The 20,493-nt window shown below is 33.1% G+C and overlaps 1 long non-coding RNA gene across 1 annotated transcript; it reads left to right on the top strand.

Annotated features, from left to right (window-relative positions):
- The first annotated feature begins 798 nt into the window (after nucleotides 1–798).
- Nucleotides 799–19,422, top strand: LOC123668560. The gene is made up of 4 exons (XR_006745589.1): nucleotides 799–810; nucleotides 3,874–3,877; nucleotides 12,353–12,359; nucleotides 19,355–19,422. It is a non-coding gene; the product is annotated as an uncharacterized LOC123668560 (long non-coding RNA).
- Nucleotides 19,423–20,493: the final 1,071 nt, after the last annotated feature.

Below are 20,493 nucleotides of genomic sequence, written 5' to 3'. Positions count from 1 at the left end.
TCGCGGAATAAGATACGGCCAGGACATATAAACTAACTTTAAAATATTGTAATAACTTCAAATATGTCCTACATTACTGAGCGTGTGTTACCTATTATTATACTGGTTCTTATTTTTTTTTTTACAGTTTTATGACGGCTAGTTTGACGAGTCTTTTGACGGTTCTGTCAAAAATTTTATGTGTCATTAAATCTCTCATATTTCAATGTTGTTTTTTTTTTGTTACTCAAAGCTTTGACAAACGCGTAGTTCGTTTGCTGAAAATAAATTCGCTCGAATTTGTTAGTTATGACATTTTACGCTGAAAGTTCGTTTTTTAACAAAGGCTAAATGTTGTTGTGTTAAATCTACTACGAGAATATTTTATTGATGATAATTTAACCCAGCGAACAACGGCAGTACAGCAACATTTTTTCGTGAACTTTATAATTTTCCTTTATGCCATTCGTTATTCTGACAATAATGGACCAAAAATAATGTCTTTAACTGATGCATTTGTTCGGAATTAAAGCGCGTACATACATTTTAGCGATATATTATATATAGAAGAGATCCAAATAATCTTTGCTAGTAGAAAATCAAAAAAATGTTAAAAATAAAATAAAAAACGAGTGTGCTTTAGACCACACGACTGAAGTAAATACTTCTTTAGCAATAGGCCTGCACAATAAGACTGTACTGTGCCTTGGATATACGACTCGTAACTAGCGACGACCGCTCCGGTGTAGTGACACACCGGTCGCGGGTTCGATTCCCGCTCGGAGTGGGTATTTGTGTTTATACAAATATTTCTTGCCGGTCTGGTTGTTAGTCCTTGTGGGTCTCCCCACCGTGCCTCGGAGAGCACGTTAAGCTGTTGGTCCCAGTTGTTATCATATACACCTGATAGCGATCATTGCTTATAGTACCTATATATATCTGACAACCCTCATTCGAGCAGCGTGGTTGGTGTGGATTAAGGTCTGATCTTTCTCCTACATGGGAAAAGAAGCCTGTGCCCAACCGTGGGATATTACAGGCTGAAGCTAACTGGCTATGAGAGAAAGAGACAAAGAAAATGTGTGTTCGCACCTCTCTCGTCACACACTCACCAGCTTACTCCCAAAGTCAAGTGTGCGTAAATAAGTTTTACTTCGAAAATTCCTGACGTTAATTTTTGAGATATTTTCAATAAATTCCAACCGTTACAAGAGGCGTCCGAGATCAATCATCTTAATTAGACACGGGCGGGCGTTTTTCATAAAATTGCCAATTTGACGCACGCGAACTTAAATCTCCACACGATCACACTTAAAACACGTTAAATTTACGAAGTACCGAGATTTCGTAAAAAAGTATAAAGTTTATTAATATTTTTTTACGACATGCCAAACTTCGTAATAGAGGTTAATTATCTTTACCAAATATGGCGAAGTGAAAATATTCTCGATTTTTTTTTACCTTCACCACCTTCTCCTTTTTTACTTTTCGATATTGGCTAGGCTAGCTAAAGCTAGTCACTAACATTTTAATGTATAAATTATCTAGGATATGGAAGTGAGTATTATATTACCACATTTAGATTATGTCGGTAGGTAAATAGTTTTAGAATTTAACGAACAAATTTGATAAATATAGTTCTTAATATTTCAAAATGTTTTACGTCATCAGACCTCCAATATGGCGGATGTCGTACATGATTATTACAAAAAACTTTAAGTAAACAATTTATTACGTATAGTTTAGTATATATTTATATAGATTAAACGGTTACTTTCAAACAATCTCTTTTTATCGTCATTTTGAAATTGTATGTCATAACACGAGCGTTACGTCAGCGAAGGTAGATTGTTTGATGTGTTTTTAATAACGAAAACATCATTATCAGCGAGTCCAGTCCGTTATCAGTGTCAACGACTTTATAATCAGTAGAGCTTGTTACTGCAAGTGGGTCGCTGCAGGCAAATCGGATTGTTATAATTAAAATACAGTAGAAGCTGTAACAGTCTGCCATTAAAAAAATCTTACATTCGTTTCCCTACATTTTAAAATGCAGTTATAAAAAATAAATTATGTCAAATTTGACTTTAGGTCTTAATTCGTCACAAGAGTGGAGACGGACTTATTTCATTTTTCATGTCAATTTTACTATTATATAGTGTTAATCATGGCCAGAAAGTTAAATTTGAAGCAAGAATAGATTATAATGTACTTATCTATGTATATAAAAAATATTGTTTGTCTGTATGTCCTTTATAGAATCGTAAACTATGCCATTTGATTATGTCATGTTCATCAGCAAAGTGTTGTGCATGAGCCCACAAAGGTTTCTGAGTTGGTACGACCAATAAGAAAAATTAAAAAAAGCGTAGCAACGTGCATAGGGTACAGCTAGTTATAGATATCAAAGGAATAGTCAATTTATCCGAAAAAAATTACGAGTCCAATATAATAGCTTTGAAGGGGAACCCCGCAGGGGTTTTGGTCGATATTGCACCCCCAAGTGCTGAAGCTGACATACGGTCTAGGAATGCCTACCCGGTCATCCGGGCATAAATGGGTCTTCGGTCTGTGTATTAAAAAAAGCCAGCTATAGGATGACTATCCTGGCTATATATATCGGTCGGCTTCAATAGCTCCATGTTGATAGTGGAACTTTGTTATCCCTTAGCCGCTTTTTACGACATCCACGGGATGAGAAGGGGTGGCTAAATTCTAGACTGCCAAATAGCACTTGATTGCCAGGTTAAGCTGGAAGAGGATTGCCGAAAACTGGGATGTCCTATGTACTATGCCAAGCAGTGGACTGCAATTGGCTGAACTGACTTAAACTTAGAAGACTTAATTCAAATAAATCTACCTGGTAGTAGCGTCATTTTTAACTATAATAAAATATGTAGTTAAAACTAATGTAGTTTTCATTTGTAAATGTACGATTCAAAATCAAAATCAAAATCAAAAACAGCTTAATTCAAATAGGCTCCAAGAGCACTTTCGAATCGCCATTTTACAAATTAAAGCTTTAAAAATAAATTATTACATTCGTAAAAGTAAAGCTACCACCGATTCGCAATGTAGATTCCGCAGAGAAGAATCGGCAAGAAACTCCGCAGTTTCTCTTTTGAAAAATCATATTTAAACTGTGTTTTAGTACAAAATCAGTAATATGTTGCATAAAATACAGCGACACTAAGTCCGCACACGTTTATCAACTATGTAATCCTGCACTGAGTAATAAGCAAAAGAGGTTTAAAGTCATGAATAAAGTAATTTTAGATTTTGATTTTAATTTTCCCAGTAGTTTTTGCGCAATACGAACACAAGCGCACATATCAATAATATTATGGATACAAATATGAATCATACTTAATTTTTATATCAATAACTTAATAAGAAGTAATTGCCTAAAAATAAATTTACATAAGCTTAACATACTCCACATACTGACAAGTTTTTACGCGTGCATCCGTTGTACTCATTACTTTTAAATGTTGAGGTCGTTTCAATTTTGGCACTATGTTATATCTCGCTATTACAAAAAAGTTTCCATTTCAAATTCATTTTTCGTTGATCGTACTAACTGTACCCCGCGATTTCATCCGTATTGATTTTGAGGAAGAACGTCCTCGGTAAATGGATTATCCGAGATAAAAATTATTTTTTCAATAAAAAATAGTTGTAGTTGTTAAACAAACAAACGACCAAACAAAGTATTTAAAATATTAGTATAGATTGAACGTTTCGTTTCCGAAACTACGGGAACGATATTCGAAATTCAAATAAACATTTAAAAAAGTTAAGTAACCGTTGCCGGTAATCGTAATATGTATTGGTAACGGGACATTTAAATTAATTAGGATTTTATTCAACTTGTAAGCTTGATTTTTTTCTAAGTTCTGTGTTTTATGAATCATAGATATAACATTTAAAATTTGAGTCATCAATTGTTGTTTTTTTTCGCATTTCTATTTTCATTGTGAGCCTTGTCTAAAGTGCAAAGCATGTTAAAAAGTAGACTAATCGGAGTATATCACTGTACCATTTCCTTTTAGTCAATTGTTTAAGACATTTTATTGCTATTTCGACGAAATTATTTAGTCTAAGAAGTACAATAGTACAGTTAGCTATCAGAAACTATTTGCTGTCCAATACGTTTTATAAAAGCAAACAATAAAATTATAGCTAATCACTACAACCTCAATACCTTAGAACGAGTTTGTTCGCTCGCTATTCAAACACTCTACTTAAGGTTGTCTACAAACTAAGCGTAACACAAGACAGAATAAAATGCGCGGTTCAAACGCTCAGCCAATAAACAATAAAGAAATATCTTAATGTTTACGTATCCTCGTTCTCACACTTTGTCTTTTCGTTTTATATTTTAGTAAACTTATATCAGTATAAAGTACTACACATGACACGGCGTCGTCGGGATTTTTCAGTGGTGAGCCGGACAGTCCCCATGGAGGAGAAGCCGTTTCGCCGAGGCCAGTCTGTCGCTGGAGGGATCCTATTGCCTGCAGACGCGGGACCCTCCAATTAAAGCGGTTGAAGGCTCCCGCAGGGGTTATGGTCGGTATTGCACCCCCAAGTGCTGAAGTCGACATACAGTCTAGGAATGCCTCCCCGGGCATCCTGGATATCACCCGTAAATGGGATATATCGACGACGCTGCCGCCATAATCACGGACGATTCAAGACGTAGGCAAAAGTGTGCCGTTAAAACTTAAATAGAATAGGCGTTTATATCACGCGTAGTTTGTACTCAGCTTAATATCTATACGATTGTGATTGGGCGACAATGACCGATAGCGAGAACCGTAAGTTTATTTTTACTATTTTGATTATCAAGTATTTACGAAGTGTTTCAGAAGTATTTGAATTTCGTTCGTAGTTTACCTAATAAAAATGTTAGTCGATCTGTGATCACTTCCTTTATAATTGTAGTTTTATACTTCCAGGCTGGTGTGTTGTGATATCGATAATATATCGTAATGTTTTATGGCCTATATTGTAATAGATGAGTTGAGAGATGATAGAGATGAGAAAGAGTTTTAAAGTAAAGATATTTCTAGAATATTTACGTTAATTTCATCGGAATCTGGCTAGTAGTTTTTTTACTTATCTTTAAGAACACGTATTTAATTGACTGTTTTTTGGACTACCTACGTTGTTTTACTCGTCGTAGTTGTTTGAAGTCGTTTTTTGTTTCGAGCAAACATTATTATTATTTATATACACGTGTAGAAGTATACCATAACATTGTATTAGATACAATTTTATTCTAACTACAGTTTCGACTCCGGTTTGAAGTAGACATAGACATTATATCAAGTTAAAGTTATTAATATGTCCCGTATCTATTATTATTGTAAAATAATATTGCAGTTTATATTATAAATACGTAGAAAGGGCATGTAAAGCCGCGGGCCACCCGACCTAGTGTATAGAGTCCTTATTCTTGTTTTACATTGTATTGTCTACTTGTTGAGATTTAGAGGTTGCATATTTTTTATTATACTATTCACTTATATGAATTTACAATCCTTATACATAGGTTAAATTATACTTTCTATTCATTTTCTTTTTTTAATACAACTAGGTCGGAGAAACAAGCGTACGGCTCACCTACCCTCAATCTCAATCCCAAATCCCAGGAGCTCTCTTCTCGGACACCTTACTCACCAACAGGAACACAACACTACTTGAAAGCAGTATTGTTTAGCTGTGATCTTCTGGGAAGTCGAGGAATTTCCCCAGTCGGGCTATTCCAGATTTTGAGCAAGATATTTCCTTAGTTGTTGACTCTATTATTAACTCAATGAAGACGTTATGAAAAAAGGTTTTAGTCTTTACAAACTTGTGTATATAACTATATAACAGTATAAAGTTTATATTATTTGTATGATTTACTTCATTGGAGGTTCTAAAGGATTTTGAAGCATTCGTTCTAAGCAATAAATTGTTATTTTAAGGACTTTAATAAATAAGAAGCCTAGCTTACAAACGAAACAAAACTTAGAAAATTTTATGTAAAACTGTTCAAAAAGATCAAAATAAAAGTAATTTACACAAGCAAAACAGGCATCGACGTAAGATAGTAGGTATCTACTAGACAAAGTTCGTAGTTCTGAGAAAACATCGGAGGCTGCATTTAATGTAAGAGCGAGATGCCATATGAGCAAAAGAGACGGAAGATCGAGTGGATTGCCTTCACGAGACTTGTGCGTTATTTGAGCATTACTTTGTAACACATTAAGGGCCTGTTTCACCGGTTGTATAACGCTATTTGACGGTATCCGATAGATAAAACTTAATTATATATTATTCCTTTTGACCATCGAATTGTGATTTATGACGTATTTCTAATTTCAAATATCAATCTACAAGTTGTAGTTTATATATAATGATAAACAAGTCCTTAAGGGCCTATTCTACCGTTCCTTCTGTTAATGTCAGTAAAAACTTATGTACCAGATAAATTTTAACTACAACTGGTAAAACGGGTTCTAAGTGAACGTGTATCTTATTCAGTAAATACCTTATTGATTTTTTGTTAAATATCGATTTTTCACCTCCCTTGTACGTGCACTCGGGTTGCGCTGTCCCTCGCAAAATGCTGGCCCCAGGCCATGGTCCCATTGGCCTTAGGATAAATACGCTCATGAATATACTGACAAACATTTCTAGTTTATATATAATAATATAAGTTTTAAAGTAAGCTTATTAACTTTCTGTTCAAATCCTGGCACGATGACGAATTATCAATTAAAAAGCATGATATACTATATTTTTTTATGTCTATTGAGCCGTAAAGTTCGCACTCGTGCCTTAGATTATAAAAAAATACGTACTTCGAGAACTTTCGATAAGTATATAAATAAAAACTTTTGAGGTTTCTTTTAAATGTAATCAATTCAGTCAATTATACAAAACATAAATCTACATAATTGTATTATAATTATAAAAAGGTTGTTTATCATAACAACGTCCCACGTATTACTTTTTAAAATGGCAACCTTAAAAGACATTCGTAGTAACCTTAAAAGACAGTCGTCAGTTGTTTATTTTTATTCTTTTTTTTTTTCGTATTTTTGTAGAACGTAATTTAATTTTGTTATTATTTTCAAAAATTTACAGTTGAACAATTTTTAAATTAACAACTAGAACCTGTTTTTTAAATTACATAAATAACTTTAGATTCATAACTAATAAAAACGTATACAGGTTATTGACTAGATAGTAAATGAAAAAAAAATCAAACATTCCACGAGTTTTAGATAAACACGACAAATATATTAATAACTAGCTGTGAATCGCGATGTTACCCGCGTTAATTTAAGGGAAAAAAACGTACAAAAATGTTATATAACCTTATAACCTTCCTAGCTAAATGGACTATCCAACACGAAAAATAATGTTTCAATTCGAAACAGTAGCTATTAGAAATTAGTGCGTTTAAACAAACAAACAAACTCTTCAGCTTTATAATATCACTCGTCTCGTCCGTGCATAATTATTTCACAATTTTGTAAATCTCTCTTATCTCAAGCTCGATAACATGACGTCAGCACTTCCCACACTGCAACTGCAGGCTATACATCCGAAATAATAAATTGATTCTATTATATATCTAATATCAAAGTAATTAAGACTAGAATCCCATCTATTATTCCGTGTTAAAGTCCGCCACGCGTCGTTTGCGACACCGCTTATCCAATGTAACTCTTTATCAAACATGTTTTACGAAATTCAATCTTATATCATCAGACATAAAGCTCATATCTTATACCCATGTATATTTACACGTGAAGATCATCGAATACAGCCTACGTTTTATTAGGCAATTTATATTTAACCCGACAAAGTTAAAGAGACATAAAAATCTTTGATGTTTCGTATTATAATAGGCGTTTTTGTTTTAGACGGCTTGTATGACATTGCAGAGGCTGGGCTTGTAGGTGGATTTTAATATTAACGTCTTTTCGGTGGAGCGTTGGCGACGTATAATGCAATCGTGTCACAGGCTACAATGCGCGTTATTTCGAAGATGACGTTCCAATTTTATAATGGTTGTGTTAATTTAATAAATAAACGATGAGTTAAGCTTGCGCGTATTGCTGTAATATCTTTTCAATTAGATTTTTATCATAATTTTTTTTTAATTAATTTAATAAAATCACTTATTGGATTGAAATTATTTTTCTTTTTTGAATCAAAATTGAATTGATTATTTTTGACATTAATATTGTTTATATGCCAACTAAAGCCACTTTAAAAAACAAACAAACGAGTCACTAAAAAAAATATCATAATTAATTGCAACTATAAAAAAACTGTGTTAACATAGGTAATATAACAAAGGTACACTTAGCTCGTTTGTTTTCGTCGCTAAGCAACAGTCAATGGTCGGAAGTGGTCGGTAGTGGTCGGGAGTGGTCGGCCCGGGTGTCGCAATAGACGCGTGCCGGTCGCCTGCCCACGTGTCACTTTCTTTCGAAGACATATCCGAACCCCCCTCTGACCCCGTTAAAAACGTTAAATAGGGGAATTTGAAGCTAAACTCTTGTTGCTAAGTCCCATCGATTTTTTTTATAACTCACGATTTAAACTGCGTTGATTGCATAGTTACTGTATATTGTATACCATAGCACAATGTTAAAACAAACAGACAAATATATGTTTATATTTTTTTTGTATACTGATTTTAATTTACTGCGATTTTTTTTTTAATAATAAAGACAACCTTTTTCCTACCGTTTAAGAAGTTTGTGAAGTTTCAAGGAGAAACTTAGACCAGATTTATAGTTAGGCTTGCAGCATCACAAGTATAAAAATCTCCTATAAATTCATGCAGATAATTTTGATATATGCGGGAATAATACATACAGATAAATATCCTAAAAAATATTTTGACTTCTTTGTTACGGCTCTTGTATTTTGAGTCTTAGCCAGATGTTCGCCTGGACTGCGCCTACGCAGGTCGAGAGCGCATCGAAATCTTGTTATGTTATGGCGCATAATTTACTGTATTTTTTTATTATAGATTAGTAAATAAACATATAAAAATGAACTAAAATTTTTACATCAATAGAGTGAAACTTTTAAATATCACGCAGTTCAAGAGATGAATGAAAAAAATGTCAAAACGCGAGATTTAGTTCTAAATGACAAGTTTATCTTTAGATGTATACAAAACAATAACTTTAATAATATTTATAAAAATACACTCAAACTGCTATTCAATACAGAACTATTTACACTACATTAATTACGGATCCTCTTTAAGCAGCCTTATAAAAACGTAATGCGGTTTGCTGGTGAATCTATTCATGAGAATGACTTGAAACCCAAGGGCGGATCCAGGGGGGGGTCATGGGGGTCATGACATCCCCTTGGCTGGTTCCAGGACCTAGGTGGACAACTAACTAAAATTGTTAAATAATATTTTTATATATTTTTTGTCATAATATAGATATTTTTCAATACAGTACTTACATTTAATAAAATACCTACTTTTTACGTGTATCTATTATTGTCAAAATTAAATTATAAATTCTTGTGACTTGATTATGACTATGTGACCCCCTCCCCCCTCTGTGACCCCCTCCCCCTTCCTAGCGCCAAAGCTGGATCCGCTCTTGTCGAAACCGTATACTCGTTTGAGTATTTGTCTTTCATATAAAATATACACATTTAATTTGGTGCTTATTCACAAATATGTATAAGATTCATAAGTCAATGCATTAAGGAGTTTAGTTTTAATACATATATAATATCAAAAATTGTGTGCAATTCACACGCGGCAGAAGTTAAACTTCTGAAAAGTAGCCTACGAGAGATTTTTTTCACCGATAGTGTATTTTTTTGTATTCTATCTCGTTCTCTCCTATACATTAATGTGTTTGTTTCTTTATCATAACGAGTCTAAGGAAGTTTCACTTCAACAAATCTATGGTTTTTCGCTATTTTTCCTTGTTTATATTTACGCATAAATGTCATACCTGCTACAATATAATTTAATAGAATATCATCGATATAATATAATACTTTTATCCTTCTTACATTATTTATTTATTTATTTACATTTTATCGTAAACCAAAGAAGAAATAAAATAAACAAGCAACATTAACAACAATTAGTAGAAAAATGTACAAAAGGCGACCTTATTGCTTAAAAGCAATCTCTTCCAGGCAACCTTAGAGCAATGGAAATGATATATTGACGGTGTAGGTGTATAGTTTAATTTTATTTACTAAATAAAACAATTATATAAAAGTTAATATATTAATTATATTAATTAAATAAAATATATTAATAAAATCAACTTAAAGTACCTACTATCTCATTGAAATAGAACCATGTATGCCTTCATACCATGTAATTTTTCATAGAAAAATACTCGTTGTTTCCTTTGACTGTGAAACTAGTTGAGTTTGAGAATTTCGTGTTTACATTCTATACATATATATTTAATATTTAAATTAATTAAACGTGACATTTAGATAGGACCGGACCCGGTTTAATGTTTACGAGCTTCGTTACTATTTAATTAATATTAATTAACACGTAAATCGAGAATAATAACGATTTTTGATGAGATTATAGGCGTTGATGTAAATAATTTTTTTAAATATTGTATAATCATTGAAATGTTTACGTCGAAGATGCGATAATAATATAAAATAATAAATGTCCTGAGCAGCAAGTGTTCATATGCTACGGTAACAGTTTATCATCAGGCGGACTCTTCACTTTTCTACTACCCTGGTACCCTAGTACCTAAAAACATTCATGACACACACAAAAACACATAAACACACACACACACACTAATAATACACCACACAAAAATACTCGTACATTACAATATTTAAAATACCAAATTTTATATACTTATTCAACCGTCAATGCCGTTCAAAATATGTACATAGACTTTGAATAAAATAAACTATTCGTACAACGTGTCACGTATTTACATAATCGAATTGGCATATTCGGACACAAAGGTACCCTTGTTAATATGTCCTTGTACTGCGGAGTCGGATGTGTTTGGCAAACAAACCTTCAGCGGGAGGTAAAATGAAGGTCTACAAACAAAGTTTTATCACACGCGATAACGTATTATCCTATCAATGATTTTTGTCAACTGAAGCTCACAGTGGTAGTGACCCAGTCAGTCAAAAATATGGATATCGGAAATACCAAGTGTCCCATTTCCTAACATTGAATAAATAAAACGGTTTCCTCTGTATTTTTTTTACAATTTAAATATGCAGTAGTCATTCTGTTAAACCCTTTAGCTCAAGCAAATTATAAAAGTAATACATACAAACGTGCATACCTACATGAACTCGAAAAACACAACATGTTTTTTTTTACAAAGTATATATTGTGTTTTGAAGAAAAGCTAGTACTAATTGAAGTAGTGAATAGCCATGGATAAATACGATTACAGTACACACATACACACACATAGTAAAGACGTATAAATTATATTTAAACTTTAAAATTAATAAATAACACTAAAAAACTATCCTTTCATTTTAATTAATATACAAAAGCATGTCGTTAGACCGCTTATTCAGTTTTCACCCTATTTTCTGACGTAATTTCTACCGCACCGACCACAAACTCAAAACAGACAATTTATACACTTCTGACGTACTTAAATACAATGAAAATGCATTGACATCTTGCAAGGCAAACCCTGAATAAATCTTATCAAAATGTATTTATGGTAACGAAAACATATCGAACTCTTTACCGGCGGAATGATAACGAAGAATGAAAACTTAAAGGTCTCATTATGGTCATTTAAATGTATAGACGTTGAAAAGATGTAACAGCTAGAAGTGCAATGATTATTTTCCATAAGTAGGTACATATATGGAGCTAATTTGTATAAGTATTTTCGTATAAGTTATATTTTAAATAAGGACAAACTATTAAAATTATGTTCAATGAATTTATATAACATACTGTTAGCCGTAAAGATAATTAAATTTAGTCCGATCCTCAGTAGAAGAAATTAAAAATTTTGTTCTCTTTATGTTTCTGATGTAAGTTACAACAGACTCTGTCTTACCTTTTTAATCTGTCAAAAATTTCTAAATCAATTATGTGGTTGACACATAATTTTTTACGTCAGGGTCGTTTCACACTTCGACTAGGTCGACATATTATATTTTCAAACACCGTGGGCTGTGCCCCCGAATGTTCTAGCTGGGTGAAAAAAAATACGTGGGCAAATCGTAAACATCGTCGAAAGTGACGGAGTGACTCGTGGCAACTATATTATTTAAGAAGAGCTTATATACAAATAAGGTTTACAAATGAATTTTGATAATTAAAAACTAAAGTAAAAAGAAGACTGGCTGTTTCGATTCAATCAGAGTACGTTAAAAATAATTTAATATTTTTTTTTAAATGTAAATTAAAATTGGAACAAGAAATATATTTTTATTTTTTAAATTATTTTACGTAGCGGCAAGTTACACTAGCCTCTTAAGAAAGACACAAGTTAGTGTATCTCACTAATGTCCTCATTAAGGCTTCCCACATAATCGCCTTTTCTAAAAATTTCATTTCGAAATTAAAATAATGGGTACTTTGTTTTCATCTTTATTAATTCGTTTAGACGTTTGAGCTATTTACGAATCTGATGTATGAAGGAAACTTTTGTATATCGTTTTTGTTGATGAGTAACTAACTATTACTGAATTGATTTTAATAATAAAATTATGCAATCATCACAAAGCTTAATAATAGAAATGAGCTTCTATTGAACAAACCTATCTCAGGAACTAGTAGATTTAAAATGAAAAATTGATATCGTGTTAGAGAGCTCATTATAATGGGAAGGCTATAGGCTACTAATACTAAAAAAATTGTATTTGCTCGCAAACGAAAACCGACTTCAATTACATCGACAAGTAATCAACGTAGGGTGACGAAAATATAGTGAAGTAAATACGCGGTATCAAAGATTACACAAAAAGTTGTTATCAGATCTCGATGAAATTTAAATATGACCACACGATAAACATCAGCTTTTGATTAAATTAAAAATCATCAAAATCGGTACACCCAGTAAAAAGTTATGCGGTATAATACAACGTAGGTCGACAAAAAAATAGTCAAGTAAAAACGCATTATTAGATATAACTCGAAAGATATTGTTAGATCTCAAATAAATTTAAGTGGGACCAAATGACATACACCATCTTTCAATTAACAAAAATTGTCAAAATCGGTCCACCCAGTCAAAAGTTCTGAAGTAACATACATAAAAAAAATATAGTCGAATTGAGAACCTCCTCCTGTTTGGAAGTCGGTTAAAAATAAGTAACATCGAGCTACGTATGACCAATAAAAATGTTGAAATATCGAATACTAAACAGACAACAGCAATGTTTCATCTCATTTTGTGTGTAAAAAACCGCAAGCAGAAGCAAGTTAACGAATAAATCGAAAGTTTTCAACGGTTTTCACTTACGGAGCGTAAACCGAATCGTCGGGTTAACGCCGAATGTGTACGTACATAAAGCTTGCCCGCGACGAATTACAAAGAATTTTAACGACCTGTTAGACGAGTTTTGACTGAACGTGTGCCCGGCCTAACGCTCTCCTGCTACAAACTGCACCAAATCGACTTTAGTGCACTTCGCTCTGGCGTTTTAACTTTATTGCATCTAGTTAGAGCACTGTTTTCTTTGGAACGAATATATTAATAATTGATATTTTTTTATGATTTATTTTTTCTTTCTTGGAATAAGTTAAGTGGGTGAAAAAGACATTTAATTAAATCACATAAAAGCTTGTAACATACCACATATAGTAAAGTATAATTTATAAGCTTAATATTAAAAAATCTCTGCCAAATTAAACAAAAGATTAGATCGCTCGCTTCAGCCTGTAATTTTTCCCCATCTAGTAGAAGGACCAGAGCTTAATCCATCACACTGCTCCAAGTGTCCACCACACTGGACCAACGGCTTAACGTGCTGTCCGAGGCACTGTGGGAAGACCAACAAGGACTGCCCAAACACCCAGACCACGACAAACATCTGTATAGACAGTATAAATGTTTGTCATGTGCGGGGATCGAACCCACAACCGCCAGCGCAACAGGTACAATCCATGGCTGTAACCGTTGGGCCAACGCGCCGGCAATAGTTTAGCTACAAGATAGGTGTTTAGAATTGATTACTAAAAACTACATGTATAAAACCTTAAACGAATTGCAAGTGCTAAAAAGTTTACACAGACTACTCGACTTCTAGTTGCGATCCGTAGGTGTAATGGATCAAATTCCGCGTGCAAAAAAAAATCATATCCCATTTTTAAATTGGACTTTGTTTAAATCTAATAAAAATTATTCTGTGTGGCTACGGCACCAAAGAATATAGCCACCCCCTCTCTTCCCGTGGGTATCGTAAGAGGCAACTAAGGGATAACAAGGTTCCACTACCACCTTGGAATTTAAGAAGCCGACCGATGGCGGGATAACCACCTAACCGCTGGCTTTGAAAGACACAGGCCGAAGACGGGCAGCAGCGTCTTAGGTCACCAACCCGCCTGCCCAGCGTGGTGACTATGGGCAACACACATGAGTTCACGCATTTTTGCATGCGAACTTGTGGAGGCCTGTGTCCAGCGGTGGACTGCAATAGGCTGAAATGATTGTTTAAATCGACGAGCTTCATTGCGGGTTGGCAGATATATTTGATATAAGAGGAACGATCACTATTATGTATGCATTATAACAACCGGGACCGACTACTTAGCGTGCTTTCAGACACACGATGAGGAGACTCATAAATACAGACATACAAACCGGAAATAAATATTTGTAGAAATACAAATATCCATCCCGAGCCCGAATCGAATTCGCAAATGGTCTGTATTCAGGTGGCTACGCACCGCTACACCAGAGCGGTTGTTGTGTGCATAGTAGCATAGAAATTAAAAACAATTGACTTTAGCGGTCGCGAACATGAATGCAAATTATTATCACCATTATCTGTAAATAACTAGTTTCAATGCATACTTTTATAAAATGTCATTTTTTTTTCCTTTTGTTACTTTTCATTATTTGCTATGAATCTAAGACCATATTTTTTATTGTTTTCAGGTACGTCGGCTATGTAGCTGCTTTTATTTACTTTCTTCGGTAACTATAATTTTATATACACATGAAACGTTACATAATTACAAAAGGATGTATAAGGTAAGTTGTGTGTCAATCAGAACTTAGAATGCCTAAACAAACGTAAAGCAGCATGCTACGACAGATCATAGACAGAGTAATGAAACATATTGTTAGTCAAGTTCGATTTCCGCTTTTTTTTATTTTTAGTTTTTTATTTCTAACCTTGACTGGCCTTGAGCGTCCTTTTGAATATTTTAATTTTCCAACGTATCTTAATTTGTTATCCACACCCACTGAAACAGCCACCAATATTTTTTCTTTACGCAAACATTTGTTTTCGTAATTTTGCAACTACCCTCGTCAACTCATAATTTATAATATTAAACTTAATACAATTTAAAATTCCATTAAATATCTTCTCAAGTCTCAGATATTTAATTTCATACAAACGTTGAGGTAAATGGAAAATATTAGGATGACACATGTCCAAAACTCAAAGAAACATAATAATCATACTTCATCACGTTATCAGAAGATCTTTAATATTATAGTAAGCTAGTTGTGCCCGTGACTTTGGTCGCTTTTAATATCTATACTAATATTAATCATCACAATAGTTACTGGTTCGAATTGAAAGGTTTTCTATTTGTGTCAGATAGTCCATTTACCGAGTAAGAGACATTTTGTTACACCTTTTTCTTCGATTAACGTGGGCAAAATCACGGGGTAGAGATAGTTGTAAATAGCCGAGGTTCTGAACGGCGTATTAAGATGAAACATGTGCCACATTTTAAATTACACCTCAAGCGATACAACTGCAGCAAAAGACCTGATCAAAATTACATTTTAGTCTGGGTGTAACATATATATTTATTTATATATGTATTATTTATTTGCATGTTTATTGAAAAAAAAAATGTACCTGTACCAGTCGGCTGTTACCTATAACACAAGCATTAAGTTGCTTACTTTAGGAATAGATGACCGTGTGTGTGTGTGTGTGTTGTAAATTTTTATTTATTTATTTATTTATTTGCCATAACCGCTCACCTCAAGCGTAAGGACAGAGATGCAGACAAACATTATTAAACGAATATGTTTAATTCTTTTCAAATATCTCCTACATACAGACATAAACCATTTCCAGTTTTAAAATACCTATAGTTGTCGGATATTTTCGTTGAAAAACTTGGTCTCTCATGATTTATCTCAGGACATATTTGATACTTAGAGGTGATCGTACCCGCGTGCTTAGCGTCGAAGGAATCACGTGGGAAAACGTGTTTAGGAATTTTTAAGACATAAAAATATATTATTACATTTATTATCTTCAGATCTATTCGTCAATCGATATCTTTATACGAATAAATATATACGTATATACTTCGATCGCATCATTCGCTGCCCGCGTGGCAAACATTTGTATTGGCCGTATAGGTGTTTGTAGTGGCCTGGGGGTTTGCGCTTGTGTGTTGTGTGTTTTTCCGGACCCCCGACACAGGAGAAAATCCTACTGGGGGCCGTTAAATTAATACATATTATAAAAATGTAGCAGATCGCTGCATATGTTATCGCTCGCACATGGAAAATATATGAGAATAAAAAATATTATTGGGACCTTTATCAAAGCAAATAGCACCCAAAACAATGATTGTTAGAATTTTTGTCGGTTTGTCTGTGAGTTTGTGCACGCTTAACTCAGAAACAGCATACTAAATTTAGATGTGGTTTTAACTAATATTTTGAAGTAAGCTTCACTTAAAATTTAGTGTTTGTTTCACGTCAAAAAAAAATCATTCAATCAGTCACTCATAAATAAAAAAGTTATGCCGATTTAAAGAATCACGTTGAACACGTAAATACCCAAAACGCGGACGAAGTCGTCGGCACAACTAGTAATTAATAAAATTCTAAAATTAAAACCGTTCGCATCGGTACACTAAATACTGATATACAATTTATACCTATAACTTATTATTTCTTGACGAGATAACTAAAAAAAAATGAAAGAGGATTTCAAACAAATTGAACATCTCTTCAAAAATAAATTAAGATGGAACGTTAAATAATCGTCAAGGTACGAGGCTTTAAAAGTTTCTAATGTTTTCTCGGCGCCTAAAGTGAAGTCACAAACAAGGCGCTCGTGTCCAACCTTTTAGATAAACGATAACTACAAGCTCCGCTTACCTCGTTATTTATTACATGTCTTGGAACATAAATATCGTGTACTCTATATAGATATAGAGGACTCTACGACTTAGGGTCAGTTTCACCGGTCGTAGATAAATTTTATCCAGCAAATATGTTACGAATATACTTTAACAGCGGGAGATAAAGGTCATTAGGACCTGTTTCACATCAATTTATAAAGTAAAAATTTTAGATTCATCACCACACTCACCGCACTCACCACAGAAACACAACATTGCTTGAAATCAGTATTATTTAGCTGTGATCAGTATTATTACGGTAGATGTACTTCTTCAGTCGGGCTGCTCCAGATTTTGAGCAGGATATTTCCTGCTGTGCTCCTAGAGCTGTTCCAGGAGCTCTGGCTTACTCACCACAGGAACACAACACTGCTTACTTTTACTACTTAATTACTTAGGTTTTTTATCTAATGTTCTTATGTATGCCTTGTTGTATTTTTGCCAACGTCTTATAGAATAGAGAAAACCCAACAGAGATCGGTCGGTGGTTGAGAAAACATTTTCAGTTATATTTAGGACATATTTATTCGATTCTAATTAGTTAGCAATGCAATAGTCATTGAGAATCTGTCATTTTAAGTTACACTTATCAGATTTAAAAAAAAATAAGGTCAGGTATCTCATAGTATTTTTTTTTCTGATTTAAAAATCGAATGTCTTGCTGAATCGTTAACATGTCTTCAGAATATATTACGTAGTTACAAGGACACAACAAAGGACTGTCAGAGGATGTGTTTGGATGGTCTTCGTATTAATTAAAACAAAAAAAAAAAACGACCGTTTTTCGTATATATACTTCATCTAGTTTTACGGTTATCTGTTAAGCTTTCAAGTGTAAAATTTGAACAACGAATATCACTTGTAATATAAATATTGACAGTTAAACATTTGTTATCAGACATTAATCTTAAAATTAAATATTAATAACAAATATACACATTTATGTATGAGTGATAAGTGTGACATACTTGGTATATGTGGGTTGTATGTAAATGGACTTCGTTTAGCCAAACCATTTAGTATTTTTTCTATTATTAAAAAACTCTTATGAGTGCACTTCACGACATTTTTATAGCCTAATCTTATTCGATAAAAAATCATTTAAAATATTTTTTTATTCACCAAGCATAAAAAAAGGTTTCTTAAAGTCTAATTATAATTATAATAAGACATTATCATTTAGATACATATTGTAAAACCACAATCTATGGAGTAGCTAATAGAAATAATTGTGCTTGCTCGCAAACGAAAAAAAAAACTGACTTCAATTACATAGACAAGTAATACAACGTAGGTAGACGAAAAGCTAGTCAAGCAAATACGCGTTATCAAAAATTACTCAAAAATTTGTAAAGAGATTTCGATGAAATTCAAATGTGACTACAATGATATACATCAGCTTTCGATTAAATTAAAAATCATCAAAATCGGTACACTCAGTAAAAAGATATGCGTTATAATACAACGTAGGTCGACGAAAAAATAGTCAAGTAAAAACGCATTATTAGATATAACTCGAAAAGTAGTTGCTAGGTCTTTCGATTCAAAAAAAGTTATGGAATTGGGTTCACCCAGTCAAAAGTTCTGAAATAACATACATAAAAAAATACAATCGAATTGAGAACCTCCTCCTTTTTGGAAGTCGTTTAACAAGGGATTTTACGTACCAAATCTTCTGATAGAATGATTACTTAATTTGGATTAAATAAAAGTAAAATAAGAACAGCGTCAATAATACATAATATTTAGTTACGTTTATGAACTGATACTAAATATACTACAGTGTGAGCAAAACCAACACCACCACACCACAATTCGACACCTCCCAAGATTACTAGTTAAAGAATTTGTATTCACGAGTCACCCAAACGTTATGTATATAACATATATACAAACATTAAATATATGTAAGACGTGATGTTTTCGTCAATGCAAATGTTTAGCCGCTAATAGTATTGTTTCTGCCGAGGTCACGGTCGTATAGATATAGCAATAACAACCAGATTGTAGGTAATTGTAATGAACCAAACACGTTAAGTTGCTTAAAGATTATTTTTAATTTACGTTTTTCGTTGCTTCAAAAAATTTACTCCGGCAACCTCTCTGATGCAGTTGTTGAGTTTTGGCGCCTAAACAATGCGCGGGTTCGGTTGAATATTGTACAAGCATAAATATTTGTTTCCGGTCTGACTACAAACATAAAAAATAGAAAGTAACAAATGAACAAAAAAAAAAAAGAAATTCGGAAAATCAAAAAAAAGTTTCTAATTTAAAAATTACAACATTGAGTCCTTATAAATTATTACCATTGACGATACTTAACGAAAATTAAAAAAAAAAAAACGTTTATTAGTGAAGCGTTCACAAATAATTTAGGACTGAGTCGAGCTTGTTTCGCGCGACGCTTTACAAGACCGTTTACAACCTGTTTACAAAGTGGGATCGACTCTCTTTTTTTTATTATATTAAGTGTTATCTCTTTTTAGAAGTGCCCTCTGACAATTTTAAAAGCCACGACGAATGAGAGATCGTGATTCTTTATCTTTTTTCTTTTATTTTGTCGTCTCAGGACTCCTTTATGGGACATGTAAAATTATTAATAATTACTTAAAACTTAGTTATCATTCGAAATAAAAAAGCAAAAAAGCTTTCTTGCTTTTGTTAACATGTAAAAACAAAACAAAAAAAATATTTAATGTTTTCGAACGTAGGTGTACAGTTTTAATGTTGGTTCAAAACGTGTCTTAATCGTATTTGCTTGCAAACGACAAAAATAACAACTTCAATTACATCAATAAGTAAAACAACGTGAAAAGACGAAAAATTTTAATACTCGTCTGATCAAGTTTAAATGGAAACATGTGACAAGCACCAGCTTTCGATTAAAGAAGATAATCATCAAAATTGGTGTACCGAGCTATGAGGTAACACACATAAAAAACACAGTCGAATTGAGAACCTCCTCCTTTTTTGAAGTCAGTTAAAAAGAGTGGCAACAAATAAACAAATTATGTATGCTAAACGATGAACGTGACCTGCGGCTAATGGCGCTGCCGCGCCGGGCGCACTTCAAATAAATAATAAATATAAAAACTTAACGACACCGTTAATTTACAACTCACTCGCGACTTAGCGTATAAAAATGTCCG

The sequence above is a fragment of the Melitaea cinxia genome, chromosome Z (assembly GCF_905220565.1).
Source record: "Melitaea cinxia chromosome Z, ilMelCinx1.1, whole genome shotgun sequence".
Taxonomy (NCBI): domain Eukaryota; kingdom Metazoa; phylum Arthropoda; class Insecta; order Lepidoptera; family Nymphalidae; genus Melitaea; species Melitaea cinxia.
Note: the sequence above shows the minus strand (reverse complement) of the source record. Positions and strands in the feature narration are given on the sequence as shown.